Source organism: Haemaphysalis longicornis, unplaced genomic scaffold, assembly GCF_048455015.1.
Source record: "Haemaphysalis longicornis isolate Haplotype H1 unplaced genomic scaffold, Haemaphysalis longicornis Haplotype H1 scaffold_10, whole genome shotgun sequence".
Lineage (NCBI taxonomy): Eukaryota > Metazoa > Arthropoda > Arachnida > Ixodida > Ixodidae > Haemaphysalis > Haemaphysalis longicornis.
In genome coordinates this window covers 127,303,826-127,325,875 of record NW_027526204.1, presented here as the reverse complement: position 1 = coordinate 127,325,875, position 22,050 = coordinate 127,303,826, and the positions used below count along the sequence as shown (strand labels likewise).

Here is a 22,050-nt window from a genome sequence, read left to right as displayed (position 1 = left end):
ATCAGAAAGCCTCTTTCTTCGATAGTTTATGACGGCCGAAGATAGTTGTGGAAGAGCTCGTACGAATCGTAATAAAGTATTCCTGTGGTTCGTCGTTGTCAATATCAGTCATTTGTTTTCAGGTAATGTGTCGTCGGCTGTGGCAGGTTACCCCGCTTTCCGAAATAAGGCTCACGATTCTTTGTTTACGTTTGTTGCTTCTTTCTCGTTTTACTTTTATTATTCTGTGGTTGCGTGTCTGTACTGGTGACATGGGGCTATGAGATGAGTCACTGCGTGTGAATAGGCTGCCTTTTTGTGAACAGTAAATGATTTCAGGACCCCATGTTACAAGCACAGACATGTCTCCACAGAACAATAAACATAAAGTAAAACGAGAATGAAGCAACCAACGTGAACAAGGAATCGTGGGCCTTATTTCGGAAAGTTGGGCGACCTGGCACTGCAGGCGACAGACGACCCGAAGCCAGATGACTGGTATTGACAACGAATCAACGATTATGATTCTTAGGAGCTCTTATGTAACTATCTGTGGCCATCATGAACTATCGCCAAAAGAGGTTTTCTAATCGTCTGCTACCTCATTTGGCTCCTTCCTACTGTGGAGCGCCATCGCGCGTTTCGTTTGTTTATCCCAGGTGGCGCCGTCGTTCCAGGATCAGTTTGCAGGTCCAAAAGGCCGACACTTTCCCGAAGCCGAAAATCGTTTTTATTTATTTTCAGAATAAACAGATAAGTACCGTCGTTGTTCCCGGTGTCAAACAAAATAGACCACAAAATGCGACCTTTGTGTTAAGTTTGAAAGCAGCAGTTCGCCTGGGGGAAATTTGTTTAAAAAGAAATGTTCCATTTATCGATGTAACACCCTGTGTGTGAGTGTGTGCGCCCTTTTTTTTTTGTGTAATAAACTTTTCTGTGTATTGTCGCAGGCTCCCAAAAAATTTCAAAAAATTCATTTAGATGACTATTAGCTAGGTGGTGCCACACTGCGGCGGAGCGACGAACCTCCGTATCAGTGTGCTGCTTTGCAATTTCGTAGCCGCAGTTGCGCATCTGCGCACAACTGAGGCATTCTTCTTGCAGGCGGTTTTGTATTGTGCGCTCATGAATGCAGTCGAAGGCATGGAGAAAGTGTTCCTTCTTTTATTGTTTCGAAACGGGATGAGAGACTGTAGATGGTTCCTAAATCATGGCGTTGCTCATCACTCTTTGCCGTGGCGATCTCTTCTCCGTACACTTTTTTTTTTTTTTTGCATTCCCGGTTGTCACGTACCCGCCGCGGTGGCTGGTGGCTCAGTGGCAAAGGCGTTGCGCTTTAGAGATCGCGGTCGCGGTCGCGGGTTCGATTCCCGGCTGCGGCGGCCGCTTTTCTGATGGAGGCGAAAAGCAAAAACGCCCGTGTGTACGAGATTTCGGCGCACGATAAAGATCCCCAGGTGGTCAAAATTAATCCGGAGCCCTCTACTACGACGCGCCTCATCGCCTGCCTTGCGTCGGCGCGTTGAACCCTACAATCAATCAATCAATCCTGGTTGTCACGTGACTTAATCCTTAGCGTCTTCTCCGCAACGATTCCTACGCGCTTGGAGCTTTCTAAAAGAAACATAAAAGCTTCACACATTGCGAATGTCAGTATCGCTTTCCCCTTTGTCATTTACAAACCAACGCGGCAATTGGTGAAGGGTTGTTTAATTCTTAATTTCTCTCGCTTGTTTCGGTGTAGTCGCTGCCTAATGTGACGACTGACGACTGACTTTAAAGTGGCTGTAAACAGGTCAGGTCAGCCGGAAAGCGAGAGAAACACATCCGCGAATGGAAACGAACCGGCGCAAACACAAACCGTCGCCCTAAATGTCCGACAACTGCGATTCTCGGCGCCAGACGCGAGGTCTAGCGGACATTTACGGGAAAGTTCACGCACGCTGCCTTTATGCGATTCGCGAAAAGCGTGCCACGCGCCAGTTCGAGAGGGAAGAAGGAATATTTGCTTATTTGCGCGTCCGTTACAATCTCCGATTCCCGTACGTCGGGCTCGCAGATTTCGCAACTGTTCGCGCTACCCGCACATCGCATCTCGTGGTGGATGGGGTCTTCTATTGTAGGCATAACTGGCAGCGTCCGAATCAACTCGTCCTCTCGTGACCCCCGATGAGACACGAAAGAAAGAATGGACGGAAAATTCCTCCCGAGTATAGCGCAAATGCCGCGAAGCGTATTTACTGTGAGTGATCTTTTTTGTTTGTCTCTTTTGGAATTGACCGAATACTTATGCGCCGCCGACAGGCGTTAGTTTATTACCTGATGGAGGCGAAAGGCGAAGACTTCCGTGTGTCGAGATTTCCTTGCGCGTGAAATACCCAGGGTGGTCAGAACTTACTCAAAGCCCTCCACTACGGTGTACCTCATTGGTCAGTCGTAGCGTCGGCGCGTTATGCCACCACAACTTGAATTTTTTTTGTTTATTTCGAGAGGTGTGACCTACAGCACGTCGCTACCCGGAGAACGTCGTTTTTGCCCGCTCGTTTTCCGAGCATGAGAGAGACGGCACTTTGAAACTGGGACTGCAGGCACTTCTGACTACTCCAGTTGAATGCAACGTCGCGCTTTTTATTATTTGAACTTTTATGTTTCCTAGGCATGTTCTGGACATTGCCGCGCATGCGCATTTAGATCGTCCTGTCGTATGCGCCAGTTAAATCGGCGCTAGCACGGCATAACGATTAGTTTTATAAGTTCGTTTTAGCGGGGAACATTTCGGTTCAAAATATGCCTTTTACAGTGCGAGTTAACGACGCTACGCCGCAGCCGCATCCGCGAATGGTATCGGCGTGTTGGGGATAAACTACAGATAGACGTTTTTTTAGCTTATAATTGAAGGCGCTTCTAACGTATACCGCCTGGCAATGTCTTGGACGCACTGCGGCGCCCGAACGGTTCTGCGGTTACATAATGTTGTGTTAGAACAAAGGTTACAGCCGGGCTCCACGCCCACACGCTCCCCATTCGAACCCCCCCGAAAACAACAATGACGGCGACAACAAAAACTGCAACAAAAAGTACATTTTACACACGGGACATAATTCTAAACGGCTCGGTCTCGTAATAATGAAATCTTTCTCGGTTGAGCTATCGTTTACTGTTAAGCTCGCTTTGTTGACCGAAGAGCCTCGTTATGTGGTTTGGTCGTGTTTAGCATTTTTCGCCCAGACCGAAGGATTTAACAGCATCTAAACGACGTCGTTAAAAACTTAAACTTAGATTAACCGGGAAATATTTCTGCATGGAAATTAACGAGGTAAGAAGTCTTGGTGTTTTGACTGCGATGTAACATTGATATAAATTCTGCATTTCTGCGTCCTCTGCCGCCGATATAATGCGTAGGACGCCATGACGCCTCACAAAAGCTTGCGGAAGGTTGTAGCATAAACATAATTGTGCTTTTTTTAGCTGGTCAATCATATGCTTCTCGCACATGTTTAGTGTAAGGTGTTTTTTTTTATATTTATTAATTCATGCAAGTCAAAAAGTTTGCAAACTGCAATTTTTGATGCGTAAGTGTGCTTTGCCGAGTATACCTCGCAGCACCAACCGTGTAATACCTTGCGTCCGCAATAAATAAATAAATAAATAAATAAATAAATAAATAAATAAATAAATAAATAAATAAATAAATAAATAAATAAATAAATAAATAAATAAATAAATAAATAAATTAAATAAATAAATAAATAAATAAATAAATAAATAAATAAATAAATAAACAAACAAACAAACAAACAAACAAACAAACAAACAAACAAACAAACAAACAAATAAATAAATAAATAAATAAATAAATAAATAAATAAATAAATAAATAAATAAATAAATAAATAAATAAATAAACAAATAAATAAATAAATAAATAAAAAATGCGCTTTCTACTAAGAAAGCTTCCGCTTTAAAAGAACCCCTCACGAGTGGTGCTTTTAAAGTGGAAAGTTTAAAAGCAGCTGCACGCAAACTCATAGCTGGCAAAGTTAACACAGTTAGTCGTTATAATAAAGGCGATTGGTCGAAGAAGAAAATCCTGAAATGAAGAGAAACACTCTGGAAATGCTTACACAATGGTCGACAATTTTGGGAATTTGTGTACACTTTTTGTTTTCTTTTCTGCGGCTAACGACGGCGTACCAAAAGTCACGACTTTCACGAAAAGGCTTGTACGCTGGGCACGTCGTCCGCAGTGTTTTTATCGCGTCGTCTCCGCGTGAGCCTCCTCGCTGGCCAGGTTGTCGGCTACAGGCGCTCGAAATTGAAGCCGGGTTCAAGGGACCACCACCCTTGGTCGAGGGCCTTTTCGCGAAGGGTCGTGATGTTTTGTACGTGACTGGCTTTCGACTCCGAGCGGGCGTTATACTTCGCCGCATCTGCGCATTCAGGAACAACGTCTGTGTTGCGAGAGAGTTGCCCAACTGGGTTTTCGGTCTAGCTCGCAGAAGGAGTCCTCGTTGGTAACGTTAGCCGCCGAAAACGGGGAATGGGGGAGGTTTCACTTCGTGCTGAAACGTTTTGCACTTGTGTTTATTTATTTATTTATTTAAGGAAATACTGCGGACGGTTTTTCGCCATCCTAGCAGGAGAGGGTTACATCAGGTTCTTAACACAGAGGTCAAGACTAGAAGACGTCGGAGCATGCACGCAGTCGGAAGGCAGTGAATTCCAGTCGTCAACGGTTCGTACAAAAAAGAGAGTACTTGAAAGTGTTATTTTTAGGAGCATGTATCAAACGGGCTGAAATTTCTTATTTAAAAAGGTAATCTTTGTTAGCACCCAACTGGCTTACTCAATCCACCAAGTTCGCAGCAACGGTGCTTGGACGTATGAGTAGCCATTAAAAAAAAAAAAAAAAAAAAAAAAGGTTCCGTGCTAAAAAAATCATGCACCCGTCCGTCTAACGACGACAATGGTTGAACGCGAAGCTTACTCATGGTGGAATCTTTGGTTGGCCAATCCCACACTGCGAGTATGTCTACTCTGGAGGTACGCACCACTTTTCTGGAATACTCACAACAACTCTAGGGTGTGCACTCCGTAGGCCTAACGTTTGGGTTTAGCTGCTGCTTGGCATTCAGCGAGCACTGTCTTGAGTGGGTGCCGGTATGAGGTGTTAAACCCCTAGGTGTGACGTTGGGCCTAACGTTAGGCCTAACGCAGAGCAACGCCGTTCTCATACTACGCCGGCCTGTGTGTAACGGCTGTCGATATTCATCTTACAACATGACGTTAGGACTATTTGCGTCGCCATGTCGCACGCCTGTGTCACCTCCTCACCTTTGCAGCACATGAACCTTTAGTGAAGGCGTAACGGAGCTGTCGCCAAGCTTCGCAGGGAAGCGTTTTATTTTTTACACACTTCACCCACGATCATTCATAATCATCGTTAGAAAAAGTTGGCTCTTCTAGAGGGTGTATTCGCGTCACAGACGCCATCAGTGAGAACACTAAAGTTTCGCTTTAATAAAACGGGGTGAATTTGTCCCGAAGGTGCGTTGTGCCCTGGGTGTACGGGGATATTTGTGTCCTCAACCTGACACTTACTGGCTTCGACGTCGTAGGATTGGGGATAGGGGAGAGGTTATGCCTGGTACGCCAGTGGTATCCGGGCGGGGAAGCTCTTGAGGCGAATATTCCAACCACATTCGAGTGCTTATGAATTGCACCAAACGCATGGATGAACGGCCTGTCCGTTTTTGTTGAACAAGCAACACCTAGAAGAGAAACAAAATGGCTACCGCCATCCAATTTAGAGCCAGTGACTTAGTCTGCATAGGGAGAGAGTGAAAGGAACAGCGCTATCCTTGCACCAATCACTTCGGCCTCGTCACCGAGCGTGTCAGTTTCCGCGCAAGCTCTTGGTTGCTGAGGCGTCCCGTCGTCCGATCGTTTTAATGGTGAAGCTGTTTAGGAATTCGTTGATTCCGGCGTTACACATATCTCAGTATAAGAAAAATAAATTACCGTCACCCGCAGGATTCGAACTTGTGTCGTGTTACCCACTCGGCCACCACCGAGATTTGTTCCCGAGAGTCAAACGGCGTGCTCACTCGGCTGCGACTGTGCGGAAAGGAATCACGTCACCTGCTCGACACAGAACACGTGATAGGGTGCACGTTGCGCCTGCGGGCGCCTATAGCGCGTTCCGCTCGTTCGGCCTGCTTCTTCATATAATCTCTAGAATGTCAAATAAGTACGGAGGGGCCCAACAAGCGGCTTGCATTACCCTAGCACGAGCAGTGGCTCTAGGCCGCCTTCTCTACGGCGCCCCTGTATATACCCTCTCAAACAGTCACAAGAAGCAATTAGCAGTACTACACAGGGCCACGCTCCGAACAATAACTGGTTTGCCGCGACATACCCGTATAGATGCCCTCGAAAAGGCCGCTCCTCTGCCTCCTGTGGAAGCCCTGCTTTCTGAAGCTGCCCTCCAACACGAACAACGTCGATCTCTTACGGGTCAGGGAGCGGCGCTCGCAGCGTGGGATGCTCGAACCATGTTGCCACCACCACTGAGTCTGGCACCGCCTGCCCCCTGGGAAAGGCCACTTCTGACATCGCCACATCAGCGACCTGGCATTCCCAAAGCAAGGAGGTGTCATCGCCAAAAAGCCCTTTGTCGCATCCTGGGGGCGAAGCTCCCAGATGAAACTGACATCTTTACTGATGCCAGCCTGGACCACCACCGAATGGGCCTCGCGTGGCATTGTCCAGCACGACCCGAATTTGATGGTTCCATTACGAAACATATACTTTATCCGTCTCCCACTGAAGCCGAACTGTGTGGCATTCTCCATTCACTGGACCATCTTGCCTATAACGTCTCTGCTCCACTACCTGCCCGCATTCGTATTCTCACTGACTCCAAAAATGCTATTGACGAGTTCAACAAGGCTTTCTCTGACCATCCTACTGTCCACCAGATTCAAGCTATGGTCAACATACTCGCTCAGAATGGCACTAAAACTCGCCTGGCATGGATACCGGGACACATGATGCAGGGACATGGCAACCAGACCGCGCACTCTGCGGCTAGGGAGAGCCTTCTCGTAACCCCTCCGCTGGATGACCAATCCCCTGCTGCTGTCTCGCCCACCTCCTTTCGCCTGCAGCTGGACCACGCTCGCCACGCCCGCCGATGCCGCCTAGCATCAAGCACTCCGCTTGGCTACCTACACGGCGTCCCTTCCCTACCACGCCCAGCCGAAATTTTCATTAATAAGACTCTTGCGAACGCTGCTGTCACTCCTCACATAATATACAAATGGATTCACCCTGGGACGTCACCACCCCCACGTTGTCCGCACTGTTCAGCGACTTCTATCGCGGACCTAAACCATTTAATCTGGCACTGCACTGCATTCTCAGACCATCGATATATTATCGAAAATGCACTCCCAAATGGTTCTTCACCAGATAATCCCCCATACCATGACCCCCAATTCCTTGCCGCGCTAGGCATTTTTTCCCTTGAGAGCGGTCTGGCTCGAGTAGTGTGAGCCGGGGCCTACAACCCATTTGGTCCCTCAAACTGGACAATGAGAACCTCAATGGACAATTAGATCCTCTACGGCCCTTGAAGATTCAAGTAGTGTTAATCCTCCCTCCCTGCTATTCCCATTTCCCCCCTCTGGCCAACCGGCCGTCCCATCTCAATAAAGGACTTTACTACTACTACTACTTCCATTTGCTTCTTCTTCGTCGTTATACCAACAAGGATAGAATAAAGGTCGTTGTGGCAGCGAAGAAGAAGCAAATCGGCTGCGATCCAGGACTTAAACCGTCGTGGTGGTCGTGAAGGTTGCGTACAGCCTCGCTACCTTCAAGTCTTACGCTAATGTGAGCTTCCTTCATTTTTGTAAAAAAAAAGCTCCAAGAGCGCGAGCCGTGGTATGACGCGCACTCACCGTGCCATATGCGAGTGACATTACGACCCGTTATGACATTTTTCGGCCTAGAAAGGGCCCGGCAGCGGCGCCAGGTGTAATTTATCTTCTGCCGGAAGGTCAAGCCGGGGAAGGCGAGTAGCTGGTGGGTAGCGGACCTCGTCGAGCTTGGCTCGCTTGGGCTGCGTTGCTCGTCGCCGCAGTGCTCGGTGTGACGGCTGCGCTCATCTACTCGACGACAATTGGTTTATTGCCGGCTCAACGATAAGAGTTGACACGGCTTGCTGGCATGGGCTACATCTTTTTGCGCGCGTGCGAGCCTTTATATATATATATATATATATATATATATATATATAGAGAGAGAGAGAGAGAGAGAGAGAGCGTGTTTTTTTGTGCGTGTGGGACCGTACTCCTTGCGCCATATAAATTCAACCACTGCAGGGAGACCGTCAATATACAGAATGGTTGTTTGCGACGCGCACGGGGTTTAGACTTACATAAGTCGCGCTGTCTATTATCTGATTCCCACACACTGCAAGTGGGCGTAAGGTTCGGGAAAATGCCGGCGGCTGACGACCACTTTCCGATTTGCATTTTTCGGCACGCGAAAACGGAAAAAAAGAAAAAAAAATGGTTGCGAGCTACGTGCAACGTTGAAAGCTGAAACCGGTTTTCTTTTATTTTTTTTTTCTCTCTGCTTTTTTCACGCTCAGATGTTTACGAATGATAGTTCGGGTTGCGTTGCAGTTCCGGCAACAAGAATGGTTCAGGGGCGGTTTTCGGTAGGAGTTCGAAAATCTATTTAGGCACTCGGGTTTCAAGGCGCTACTGCTTGGCACAAGAGAGCAAAATCATGCTACCCTCCGTGTAACCATGACGATGGTTGAACGGGGACCTCTCGTGATTGATTCTTTGGGTGGCAAACCCCACACTGCGAGTATGTGCAACTCTGGAGGCACGCCGCACTATTCTAGAACACCTCATAGCAATTCACGGGTGTGAACTCCGTAGGCCTAACGTTTCGGTTTAGGGTGTACGGGGCGAATCGGTAGCTGCTGCTTGGCGCTCGCTTCGACCATGTCGATATGGAGCAATCGGATAGACGCCGGCTTCATAATGCGGGCACCCAGGTTCGATTCCTGCCACGAGAGAGAGAGAGAGAGAGAGAGAGAGAGAGAGAGAGAGAGAGAGAGAGAGAGAGAGAGAGAGAGAGAGAGAGAGCAAACTTTATTTCAACTTCAGGTTCAGGGAAGTGGGGTTGGGGAGGGCCAGAGGGCGTCCGCGACCGCCGTGACCAGCTCTTGACTGGCCCCGTCCGAGCAGTGCAACCACTGCTCCCAGAGGTGGGGGGGAGGAGAGAGGGGGGAAGGGGTCCTTAGAACACGCCCCGCACGCAGGACAGGTAGGGGAGGTGAAGAGGTGAGGATGGGTGTGGGTTAGCATTCCACGGGAGGCGTTCTTTTCTTTCGCTTCCCCCACGATCATTCATCATCATCGTCAGAGAAAGTTGGCGTTCCTGCAGGGCGTATTGGTGCACAACAGCATTCGTGTGCGCAGTCTTCGCCACAATTTTCTATGCCAGCCTAGACGTTTTTTGACCACGGAGGTTTGATTTGATTGTCAGGTTTAACTCGCCGATTAACCTACACCTTGGCTATGAGGCGCGCTGTAGTGTAGGGCTCCGGATAAATTTTTACCACCTGGTGATAGGTAACGGGCGATTAAATCTACACACGCGGGCGTTGCCGTATTTCGCCTCCATCAGAAAAGCAGCCGTCGCGACCGGGAATCGAACCCGCATCCTCGATCGTTCTCAGCAGCACAACGCTTTAGTCAATGAGCCACCGCAGCGGGTCCTTCACCACGAAGAATTCATTAGAAGGAATGTTTAGTGCGACCGGATTGTTTTATGCTATAGCAAGCTGGTGAAGTGCGTTGTACAGCTATCTGGAGTAAAACATTTCAATCTCGCTCGACAGAGATGAATTGTTTTCTCGCTAATGGCTTCAAGCACGGCGTGGAGACTTGTGACACAGCCTGTGTACACGTCTGCGTGTGTGGTGCATGAGCGTATACACACACGCATGCGCACAGCAGTGCCCGCATTCGGAGGAGAAGGGGGGGGGGGGCGCTTAGCGCAAAAAAGACGGTAAGGTGGCAGACGAGACAGGAAGACGAGACAGGCCCAGACAGACAGGCCACCGTCCTCGTCCTTTTTTGCGCTGAGCCCCTCATTCAGTGTGAACCAATTACCCCACAGCACGTTTTATTATAACAGTACCCGGCACAGCAATTCATGGGACTGACCTCGTGATGAATAAATGCCCCGAGAGGATGCTGCTTTTGCCCTGTCGGAGGAAACGGCGCCAACACTCTCTCACACCCTATACCGACGTGTCGTGCGAACGAACCAGCTGGGCTGTTTTTCTGTTGGTGCCCGCCGCAGAGTGAGCAGAGCGCGATGGGCGATAACATCGAGGCTGAGAGAGATCTGCTCCTTGGCCAAGTATAGCGGCGTTCGGGCGCATGGCGCAAGCGCCGCGGCTTCCTGTTGATCGGCCTTCGGCGCCCGGTTATGGTTGTGGCGCGTTAGAGCTCCAGAGCCGCGCATATGTGCATGCGCTTATGCGCGTCGCGTAACATCCCCCCCGCCGCGGTTCGCGGCGCTCGCGTTACACGCGCGCTACGCCGAGCCGCGTCGTTCCGGGCCCCCCTCCCCACCTGTCGTCATCACTCAGCGCGTGATTTCCAGCCCCCGCACGGCCGCTGTCATCGGGGAGCATCATTTGCATTGCAGCAGCAGCGGCGGGATCGGAGGCGCGCGGTATCACGTATGCGAGCGGGGACGCTCAATGTCGCGCACAAGTGATGCGTCGCTGAGCGTTGATGCATCGGTCTTCGTTTCTGCTGTCGCGGCCGCGCCTGCCGGATCTGTTTTCGTCGCACGGTTTTGCCTTGCACAATCGCCGTTTCGCGCCCTCCGTGTGCGAGCGCTCGTTCCCAGGCGGCTTTGTGCGGTGACGACCTGAGATCGCTCGCTGTGAACTGTTTGGGTTAACAGGGGACGCTGAGACTTACTGGGTTGTCCCATCTTACAAGTAACATTGATTGATTAATTTGCATCGGAGACGAAAATGCTGCTTTGCCGAACTCGGGGAGCGAGGAAGAGAGGGAACGATGAGTTAGAATTTTGGTCGAATGAAAGCGAAAACGGTGCGTGGGAATTATCCGGATGTGTGGAGTTAGCAAGCGCATGGGTTTCTTTGTGGAAGTCGATATCGTTTTCCGTTCTGTGCCGTCTTTTTCACCGGCCGGATGTTTGAGCTTCGGGTATTCATTTTTTTCTCACGCATTGCCTGCGTGCTTTCTCACCGCAAGGCAAGTTTATAAGTATAGTCTCTGATAAATTTGCTAATCTGCCGTCCGGGCCAGTTTTGCGTCACAGCGGTGTGTCGCCGCAACGATGAAAGCGCGCGAGAAACAGCACGCCTGTCGACCGCGGCGCCAGTGCGCCTTGCAGCGCACTCACCGCGTTTGCGCCGAGGGGGCATTTCTGAATATTTAAATTGCTGTTCTAATAAAATTTTTATTGTCAAGTCATTTGTGTGATCACTTGTTCTCGCCTGAAATATTTTTTCTGAGAATTAGAAGAGAAAAATAAGTGTCGTCTGCTTGCACGCTGCTTTTATCTGTAGTCGTTTGCACTAAGCTGTGAACAGACGATCAGAGGCGTCAATAGCACTGCTCACAGTTTAAAAATTCCTAAGTAAATTTATTCGGAGCCTAAAAAAGATGCGAAGAAATAATTTTTCCAGGACAAGGTATCAAAACAACTATTTAGTTTTAAGAAAAATGTCTCAGTAGAAAAAAAAAAAAAGGTTTACTGAGAGGGCGCTACAGTCGACCGGTGTGCTGTCTGCCCGAGGCTTTCATCGCCAAACGGACCTCGCTGAAGGCCTTGGATGGCAGACTGGCCACATTTCGAAGGACTATACTATAAGCCAGCCTGACCACGACGACACTTATGCATGATGATGAACCTTCGTGAATGGCTCATACACAATCAGAGGATCGTATAATCGTCAGCGGTTAGAGAAAAAAAAAGGTCATCTAATGTCGCAGCTGCGTATAAAGATAATGTAAAGGGATTTGGAAGTTTTTTTAAAAAAGACCACGATCTCTCCTTCTTTTACTTTTGGAAACTTCCGCTACGCACAGTGCCTGTACACGTAGCAGACACCAGCGACACGAACCACGTGATCTTGGGCGTGGGAGCTGGCGGAAACTCGAGTTCGCCTAGCAGTTGCAGGAATACAAAAAAAAAGCGAATGGAATGTAGCTGAGATGATTTTGGCCTCGTTTTTGCTTGCCTCGCCAAGCTCTCGTAGAGAGAGAGAGAGAGAGAGAGAGAGAGAGAGAGAGAGAGAGAGAGAGAGAGAGAGAGAGAGAGAGAGAGAGAGAGAGAGAGAGAGAGAGAGAGAGTAACGTTGCCACCGACAAGCGCTTGGAATTCGGGGCTTGTCGTGGTGGTGTGGTGGCTATTGCAGCTTCCCGGTTGTACAGGAAGTAGTGGGTGAAACGCCTCGAATAAAAGACGTGAGGTTGACAAATGAGCCAATTAGTTCAATGTGGGGCAGTTGAGTTCTTCATACAAATTAGGCTATATAGAGCTTGCCTCACTTCTAGCATGTTCTGTGCCCCTTAAGCTAGACCTGGGAGCTAGTGAGATCAATGGGGTCAGCAGAAAGGAAAGAAAGAAATTAAGAAAGGAACAGAGGAGGAAAGAAAGTAAGAAAGGAAGGAAGGAATGCACAAAAAAAAGAAAAAAAAAGAGAGAAAGAAATTAAGAAGGAGAGAAAGAAAAAGAAAATCAAAGCAAGGACATCGATCTTACGTGTGGGCGCTAACGATGTTCTTCTGCGTAGAGGTTATGAGCGCGATGAAAATGCCACGAGTCAATTACAGGTCCAAGTGAGGTTTTCTCGATTGTTTTGTATGTTTTTTGTTTGCGGAGTTTTCGTTGATGTCATTATAGGCACACACAACGCGACTGGCGAGGGGTGCAGCGCACCAGCGTTGATGCGTTTATCGACTGGCGAATTTCCCGCGCTGTTTTCCAGGAAATAGAACGGCAGAGCAGGCTGTGTAACCACAAAAAGGGTTAGAGAGCGAGATAGAGAAAAAAAGAAAGAAATCGGCCGGTTTGATTCCCCTCCTCGTGGTTCTGCAGGCAATACCTTACGTTTCCGCTCGGGCGCTTTTTGCCATTTCGGCGCCTCTTCTCCTGGGCCTGCAGCAACAGCGGAGTGTGTGTGTGCTTGCTTGCATACGTCTACCTTATGCCACCGCTCGTGTACCCGACCCCTGTGTTCTGCCAGGCGTGACGCGGAGGGGACGGGATTGCGGGGAAGGTCAGTCGGTTGCCGCGCGCAGGATGCCTCCTCTGCCGTCTCCCTTCGCTGGTGGCAAACTCTGCGATTCGATGAACGCGTTTTTTTCCCCCGGATGCCCGCCCGAGGCGAGTAACCGCCCCCTCCCCTGCCATGCGCCCAGATCTCGTTGCCGTTCCGATCCCGAACGTTTGCTCTCCAACCGGTCCCGTCCCGGGCCGAAACCCACGTTGTGCCTCCGTCAACGCGACTTTGGAATATCTTTCGGCGATTCAATTTGTCGGGTGAGCTTTTCTTTATCCTTTTTTTTTTATTCATCGCAGGCGCTGACTTCTCGCGTGGCTTCTCCGCGCTATCTATGCGAAGTTGCGATGTTATCGAACCATATCGCGTTTTTTTTTTCCCCTCCAGGTCTGATTTGGTTTCGTATGAGAGTATATCGAGGTATACGCGCCAGTCTCGGTGCTGGGTTGAATGCTTATTTGATTATGTCACCTCGGAGCTCTGATAGTGCAGAACACCTGTGCAAATATATATATGTGCTACGCGAGGTGGAGATTTTGTGTGGCGCTTCAAATATCGCGCTATTTTTGCAGAAACATCAGGGCAGTTCCTGTCGCTGTTGCAATTATGAAGAAGTTTCATTTCCGGGGTAGGGTTAACAGATACTCTATTAAGACGGGGCATATCGGGCTTAAAAGTTTTGCTACGTTGTGTTGGAAATTTGTTTGATTTAAGCGTCGTGTCCTAATTTTTCGGGGGACAGTCACTTTTTTTTTTTTTGGGGGGGGGGGGGGGGAGGGGTGCATGGGGCGGCTGCTAAGGCCGGGCATGTCACACTTGTACTGTTTGTTCCCTTCTTCCAAAGGGTTGTTTCGTTCGAGTGGTAATAGCCCATTTTTCGACTCTCGGAGCTGCGAACCACACCGAGAAAAAAAACAAAACAAAACAACAGCTAAACAGACAGATGCATGCTGGGAAGTAACAGCGCAATAAACGGCGAGGGACACCGAAGAAATTCACAAGACGGGCGCCCGTCTTGTGAATTTCTTCGGTGTCCGTCGTCGTTTATTGCGCTGTTAATTTCCATCATGAATACGTACCAACTCGCCCAACGTTCCATTTTGTTAGAGACAAATGGTTTGCTAGCGCCAACCACAGAATTTCGTGCGAAAGCAACTACACTCCTCCGATAAAGCATTCTCTAATACGCCACAGCGGGTATGTTACAATTTGCTAATCTAGCAGCAGCAGCTATTTGGTACGCGCTTACGCCCGACGTTTCGCTCTGGAAGTCTTACGACGTCAATCCGCACCAGCAGCTTGAAGTATAACGAGTACGTTTTTCAACTGGATCTGGTTGATGACTTTATATAGGCCTCAAAGCGTGACGTTAGGCCTAAGGCTGTTGCGTGCCGCTTCGCCGCTCCCTCTGGTACGAATGAACCTTAGCGCAAGCGACTTACACACAGGGAAATGCGGGTGGCTCCACCGAAACATTGAGGGAGAGAGAGAAGAACTTTATTGTGTGCTCGGTACGAGGTCCACGAAATCGTCCGGTGTAGGCTAATGCTATTGGAACCTAGCCATTGAGTTGCGTTCAGAACACGTACAGGTGCAATCGAATCTATACGGGTTCGATTCCCGGCCGCGGCGGCCGCTTTCTGAAGGAGGCGAAAAGCGTACACGCCCGTGTGTTCGAGATTTCGGCGCACGTTAAAGATCCCCTGGTGGTCAAAATTAATCCGGAGCCCTCCACTACGGCGTGCCTCATCGCCTGCGTTGCGTCGGCGCTATAAACCCTCAAATCAATCATCGAATCTGTACGGAGCACCGTGTGCCTAAGTAGACGGGTGCCTAATCAGCAGCCTTTCAGTAACTCTTTTAAAAATCCTGCGTAACTAAAATCCGCTCGCGTACACGCAATGCTGCCAGCCGAACATGAAAAAAAAAAACAACCAGTAAAGATGTTTTACCATTACCATCCTAAGTTCACGAACCTGTGCTCCGTTTACTTTTGATTGAACTTGGATGTTTTTCGTAATCGGTTGCTTATTGTTACCGTTCGGTGCTGTCTGTTAGCTTGAACCTGTTGTCATTTATTTTTGCTGCCGAACCAAACACAAAAACAAAAAACAAAGAAACAAACAAACAAACAAAAAAGATTGCGTCAGCCGCAGGAAAACGTTTATCCGATAAGAAGTTTCAAGAGCCTCCACTTGTAGGAGGATGTTGATTTGATTGTGGGGTTTAACGCGCCGACGCAACGCAGGCGATGAGGCGCGCCGTAGTGGAGGGCTCCGGATTAATTTTGACCACCTGGGGATCTTTAACGTGCGCCGAAATCTCGTACACACGGGCGTTTTTGCTTTTCGCCTCCATCAGAAAAGCGGCCGCCACGGCCGGGAATCGAACCCGCGACCTCGTGCTCAGCAGCGCAACGCCTTAGCCACTGAGCCACCGCGGCGGGTTGTAGGAGGATGTAGACAAAGTTGGCATTCCTGGTAGCGATAAAACATATGTATAGTTTTTTCTAAGGGGCGTTTCTTATGTTAATTTATTCAATGCCAACTGTACTAACGCCTTTCTCGGCTCCGTCATCGTTTTCTGTAAAAACAGTCTGTTGACTTAAGCCCGTTCTACACGGCACGGATTTACCTGCGAATTCGCACCTGCGGCGCCGCTCGTGTATAGTTTAGTCAGCGGTGAGTCATCACCACATAAAATTTTTCTTCTTTTCTGGCGCTCAGTGGAGCAGCATTTTATATGTTCAACAATAATTATGCCGATATCAAATTCTGAATCGATAGTCAGACTTCCTGTGGGGAAATGTAAGCGCAGGCCCTAAGGCCGTATGGAGCCTGTACGACCTTTGAGACCAGCTAGCCTAACACGGCGTTTGTAGCTTGACTCGCAGTGGCCCAAAATGTGATGTTGACTGCCTAAGAACGCCTTCATCGCAACCGGAAAGATGAACTTTCCGGTTGCGATGAAGGCGTTCTAAGTTTAGCGGAAACGGAAGATCCCAACAGGTGCACATGCAGTGTGGATGTGATTGAATTGCATTGAATTGAGAGAGAGAGAGAGAGAGAGAGATAGAGAGAGAGAGAGAGAGAGAGAGAGAGAGAGAGAGAGAGAGGAGAGAGAGAGAGAGAGAGAGAGAGAGAGAGAGAGAGAGAGAGAGAGAGAGAGAGAGAGAACAATCTTTAATGAATCCGGCAATATTCGCCGAGCTAAGCCGCCTGGCTTGCTACGCCAGGTGATTGCGGTGGCAATGATGATTACAATGACGATTATGATTATATGATTTTTTGATTCTAGGATAATATTTTATCATATGATTTTATGATTTTATAACATGATTTTAGCTATTTACACAGATTGATCAAGGCTTGTGGCTTTTAGATAGGCCAATATGTGGACGCACTTATGTTTACCAGTGATTGTTGTACGCTGCTGTAAAAAAACGTTAGTGGAGTCCTACTGTTTAAACCAATGAATGGACACTTAAGCCTTGTTACAACGAAATCGAAGTGTTTCATCGTAGCCATCCGTGGTGGAGGGAGAGCGAACCATCCCCGTCTAACGAAAAACCGCTTATAGCGAAATCGGTTGCCTGTGCCGCCGAATTCGGTATCTGTTCATCTATTGCAGGTTTATTCAATCAAGTCTAAACAGGAATAAGCGTTTATTATTATCTCTTCGTAAAAACAAACAACAAACAAACAAGCCGCTGGACTGCGCTAGTTGGTACATGTTTGATTGGAATAAAAGCCAGCGGAAAACACAGGACACAGAAGAAAACGACGGGGCAAGCTGGAAGGTTTTTATTCCAGTCAAACAAACAACCGTACTAAAAATGCAAACTCCTCTAATGGTTTGTTGTGGGCAGGACTACATGAAGAGGATTTTATCCTCTCCGAGTCAGCCACGGAAAGTAAGTCGCGCAAAGTTGTTCGTAACCGCCCCCAGTGCATCGAGCGTTAAAGGATGTCCACTTTTTAAGGATTTTTTTTCTTTCCATGAGCGACTGCGGGAGTTGATGGTGCGTCGTCAAATTTCTCTTGAGACGTTTGAGCACTCTCTGAGCGCTTCGCTTACGTTCATTTGAAAGTCTGAGCTCGGTTCACGAGGCTGCGGCTTTACAGCCTGGCGAAGAACATCTTGTTTACAATTTAAATAACGACAGATGACTGAAAAGCAATGACGACTGCTATATGAGGATCCCGGTCGGGTCAAGTTAGAGCGTTTGCATAAAATATTCTCGAAACTATCGCAGACATCTCGTTATTTCTCAGCAAAATCAGTGGTATTCATGAGGGTTTGCTTTCATGCGTGATGCGGACAATGTATTACAACTCTGCAGTGCTTGTTTCGCAGTGGTTTCAAACGCGTATTTATAGCCGGTCACTGCTTGTATAATCTCACAAGAAAATACATCAGATGGTAAAGCACCGTGAAGTATAACTATTCCGGTACGAAAAAATTTGAAGCGGCTTGGACCGAATGCAGGGCTTGTGGGACAATATAGAGAGAACCCATAAAAAGTTTACGACCGTGCAATGCATCTCTCCAACGACGCCTCGCTCATATACGAAAAAAAAGCCCCGTCTCTTTATAAAAACAGATAGCAGCTTGATTATGAAAAATGAGGGGACGATCTTAAGGAAAAAGCTACGCGATCGGAAGTCAAACATGTTATAATAAAAAGGCGCAACTTTCTTGCTGCGCACAACTGACGCAATAATGATTACAAAAAAAAAGGAAATAAGAAATTGAAATCAAGTTACCATTTTTTGTAACAGTTTTTTGTAGTGGATAAAATATGCCGCCGGTGTGAAGAGACAGATGAGAAGCCAGACACGGGTCTAGCAGAATTCTAAGAACAAAATAGAGGTTAAGAATAAGGGGGCCTTTCGTTGTACTTCGCAACACAAGCACGCACGCCCGCCCGCCCTCACGCAGACAGAAAGACACACTCTCTCTCTCTCTCTCTCTCTCTCTCTCTCTCTCTCTATATATATATATATATATATATATATATATATATATATATATATATATATATATATAGATATATATATATATATATATATATATATATATTTATAGTTGAGACAATGGTTGACTCATGATTAAACACAAAAACAGTGGTGTACTGACGTTTCGCCTGGAGGACCAGTCTTCATGGGAGTTATCGTGAGTCAACCATTTTCTCAACTATTTCTTTTTTCTGGCTCCACGTGAAGTTTCTCTTACTGCGTGTATATATATATATATATATATATATATATATATATATATATATATATATATATATATATCGAGAGAGAGGGAGATAGAGAGAGACTGTCTTAGTTGATTGACGAACTGCGATGCTTTGTAACAAAAAGCATCGCAGTTTTGGTGAGCCTACATCTTCCATAAACTGTACAAGTTAACGACGACGTGACGGACGGTGATGCCATTGTGAGTTCCCACTGCCAGCTCCGATGATGGATGTAGTGCTATATCCCTCGAAAGGTCGAAAGGGCACCAATTAGCGAGAAACGCGTCAAATACGCTGCGCGCCCGCGGGGGATATTTCTTGCGTAATGCCGCTTCTTTCTCGTTTTCTATAGGCCGGTTTTCGAAGCTCTTGGATTCCTCCCCAAAGCCGCACAATCACTCTATCCGCGCTGCCTGCAAGTCCATCGTTAGCTGTTCGCTCTATGCTCGTCAGCCAACTTAAAGTCGCGCTTACACGTGTTAACACAGTCGCATTAAAAGTTTCGCCGAATCGCATCCATCTCGCCGTCATCTCGTCGCCCGGGGACCAACTATAGATTCGTCGTGACGCCACGCCGCTTCTTCGCGCCAGCGCTAAACGAGCTTATGCAAATGACTTCTTCGCTCCCCACGACGTCGAGGTTCGCTGTCGTTGCGTCGTCCCCGCCGAGCGGGGGTTCCCCTGTCGTTGTGCGTCAACACCCGCTAGATAATGAAGCCTGCGCACTCTTCCGCAGTCGCAGTCCTCGGTTTATTCGTCGAATAATTCAGTCTTACCGTATTCCGTTGGTTAGCACGGACTGAGAACCTCCCTGTCAATGTTTGCTCGGTTACAACGCCATGCACAGGAGTCCGCCGTGGCTTTCTGATTACCTGGGTGGTGTCGATGGTGCGGGCATTGTACACGTAATGCGTAGCGCCGTACTGCGGTGTTGTACGCTGACTTCGCGGTATTGGCACCACGACCGCGACGGCTCGAGGCGTCCCACTGGTGTGTCTACGAGGTCGCTCGCTAACGCGGCGCGAGACTGCGATGTGAGCGAGGCCTGCGATGCAGGCGACCCTTCCTCCACTTAATATGCCGCTCAGTCTTTCGCGTTGTACTTGCCTCCGCGGTAAACAACCACAGCGCCCGCATCGTGAGTGGTAAACACATTACGCACCGCCTGGTATACGACCGCGCGAGTGTTGATCTCGATTCTCGAGGCCTCCTTCAGGACGTTTTCAATGTCCTGTATGGGTGGAAGCATAAATGAGAAAACTTCGCTGCGAGCCCAGTGATGAAATCGAAGCGCTGTGTGGCTTTACGCGGGTGTTTGTTTAGGCGTCATGATTGTTCGCGGCGATGATCTTAGCAGGCGACGTTTCCTGAGACCTTCTTCGGAGTAATCTGTAACGAAAGAAAGTAAGAACGAACCCACACTACGTCGTCCTCCTCCTCCTAATCATCGTCATCATCATGAGCATCGCCATTCCCTCCTCCGCCGCGTACTCCTCGTCCTTCTCCTCATCGTCATCCTCATCCTACCGTGCGCTCTAACATGAAGAGCAAACTGAATTGAATTGTATAACATTTATTAAGATGGGGGAGGCCCCATGGTTGAGGTTGAGGAAGAGGAAGAGGGGAAGGAGAGGGAAAGGTGATGATCACTCAAGCGTCACATGCATTTGCTTTCCTGTAACGTGATTCTAGTTCTCACGGACAACCGCCATTCCTTCTACTCATGCTGGATTCCTAGGATGGATGATCCGCAACGGCCTCTAATCAGGGAGGATGGAGAGCGGCCTCGTATTGGGTCAACCTCCAGTTAGTGACGTATATATACGCGCGAAGGAACAAACCTCCGCGAGGTGTCAGACATATACGTAAAGTTTTCGAGGTTAAAACTATCCACTTAAAACTTGTGTCAAAATGGCCACACACCTACTGCGACTCCGGTTTTCGTTCCTGGTGAGAGAGAAAGGAAAATTTCTCTCCAGACATAACCTGCACTGTAAAATGATTTAGACCTATTTGCCTACAACTAACACGCTTACACCCTACCAGAAAAACAAATAGTAACTCCGTTTGAAAGGGTGTAATTCACGATAAAACACCCTTCCAAAGGGAGTATTTTTTGTGTTCCTGTTAGGGTGTAAGGGTGTTATAAATGACGAAAAACCCTCAAAGAGTGTTTCCCTTTGCGTTTCTTTCGATAGGGTGTAAAAGTGTCAATTATAGACAGCGATTTACACCGTCAAGGGTGGGAATCGTTTTACAGTGTACCTAGCTTGGTCTCTTCACTTTTCTGTTTCATCTTCCAAAATGGATCGAAGAAAATTGACAAGAGATTACAAATACATGAACAAAGTAAAAAAGCTGTGGTTGATTCCTCTGTCATAGGAAAGGGAAATGTGCAGCAAAATTTGCAGCTGAGAATGATTTGCGGGTGGGCGGTTATTTTGTGGGTGTGCTTGGCGCGCGATGTCCTACTGGCGGGTCGCTTCGGCAAAGGTGCACTGGTGTCATTTCTGTGACGGATATGACGTCAATGAAATCTTGGTGTATCCCGGCATGAAACACTCGTTTTGAAATATGAAACCAAAAAAGAATAACCCTAATTATAACGTACTCATTAGTTCTGAAGATTGCTTCCCCGCAAGAAGACTCTGTGTGCAGGGGTGCACCCTTTACAGGCCGCTTGCTTCGTTGCACTGGCGTCATTTCCGTGACGGATATGACGTCAATGAAATCTTGCTGTATCCCGGAATAGAACACTTTCGTGTTAAAATTGGTTAAGACTTAAGAAACGGCGGTGTCGCATTTCCCAGTCAGCGCGGCCAATCTCTATCCTCAGTGCACGGTGATGCTGCTCCCCGTGGAGGTGGGTCTCGGCGAAACAACTACGGTGCAGCGTTTTAGCAACAGAATAAATTTCGCCGGGAGGGGGGAACGAGTTCCAGTGTTGCGGAGAGTAATTCAGCAGGACCTGCCTTTTGCGGAAGGCTATAAATTCAGCACGGCCTGCTGTTTATAGAAAAGCGTGATCGATCACCTTGTTTCCTCTCTCCGTGATTTATTGTATAATGCGCCGTTTGAGCGTCGCGGTTGCGAAGGGAGAAAAGCTGCGTCGATGTTTCTTTTTTCAGGCATTGTGGGCGGCGCATGCGCATCTCAAAATACTTCACTTGCCCCAGGCTATAGGGAGAAATTCTTGTCCTATTTGAAGGCGGTCCCAGCAGAGAGTAGGTACGGAATCCATCCTTTTCAAAGTTGGTACCGAGAATACAACAAGGGCGTGGTGGCTTCCTGCTGTCCTTTGTCTTCGTTTTGAGAACCGCTGTTTCTTCGCTAAACTACTGGTGACGTTGGTACACTCGTAGTATTGACGGATTTTTACGGAATTCGCTTCCGGCAGGACACTGCAGTGTTCGCGGTCATCCCTCTGTGTCGTGTAGGAGGAAGAACGGAACATGAGGGTCGTTTC

At 48.1% G+C, this 22,050-nt stretch overlaps 1 protein-coding gene across 5 annotated transcripts in view; it reads left to right on the top strand.

The window, feature by feature from the left end:
* LOC144159277 (uncharacterized) overlaps positions 1–22,050 on the top strand; it is a 352,228-nt gene that overhangs the window by 178,284 nt on the left and 151,894 nt on the right. Inside the window, exon 1 of one of the 5 annotated variants that reach the window (XM_077690669.1) lies at positions 2,112–2,221. The exons of 3 other annotated variants lie outside the window; for them this stretch is intronic. The gene's annotated coding sequence lies outside the window, so the exon portion shown is untranslated. Of the gene's footprint in view, positions 1–2,111; positions 2,222–13,443; positions 13,600–22,050 lie in introns of those variants that run through there. One more of the 5 variants, XM_077690668.1, reaches the window with a different exon arrangement.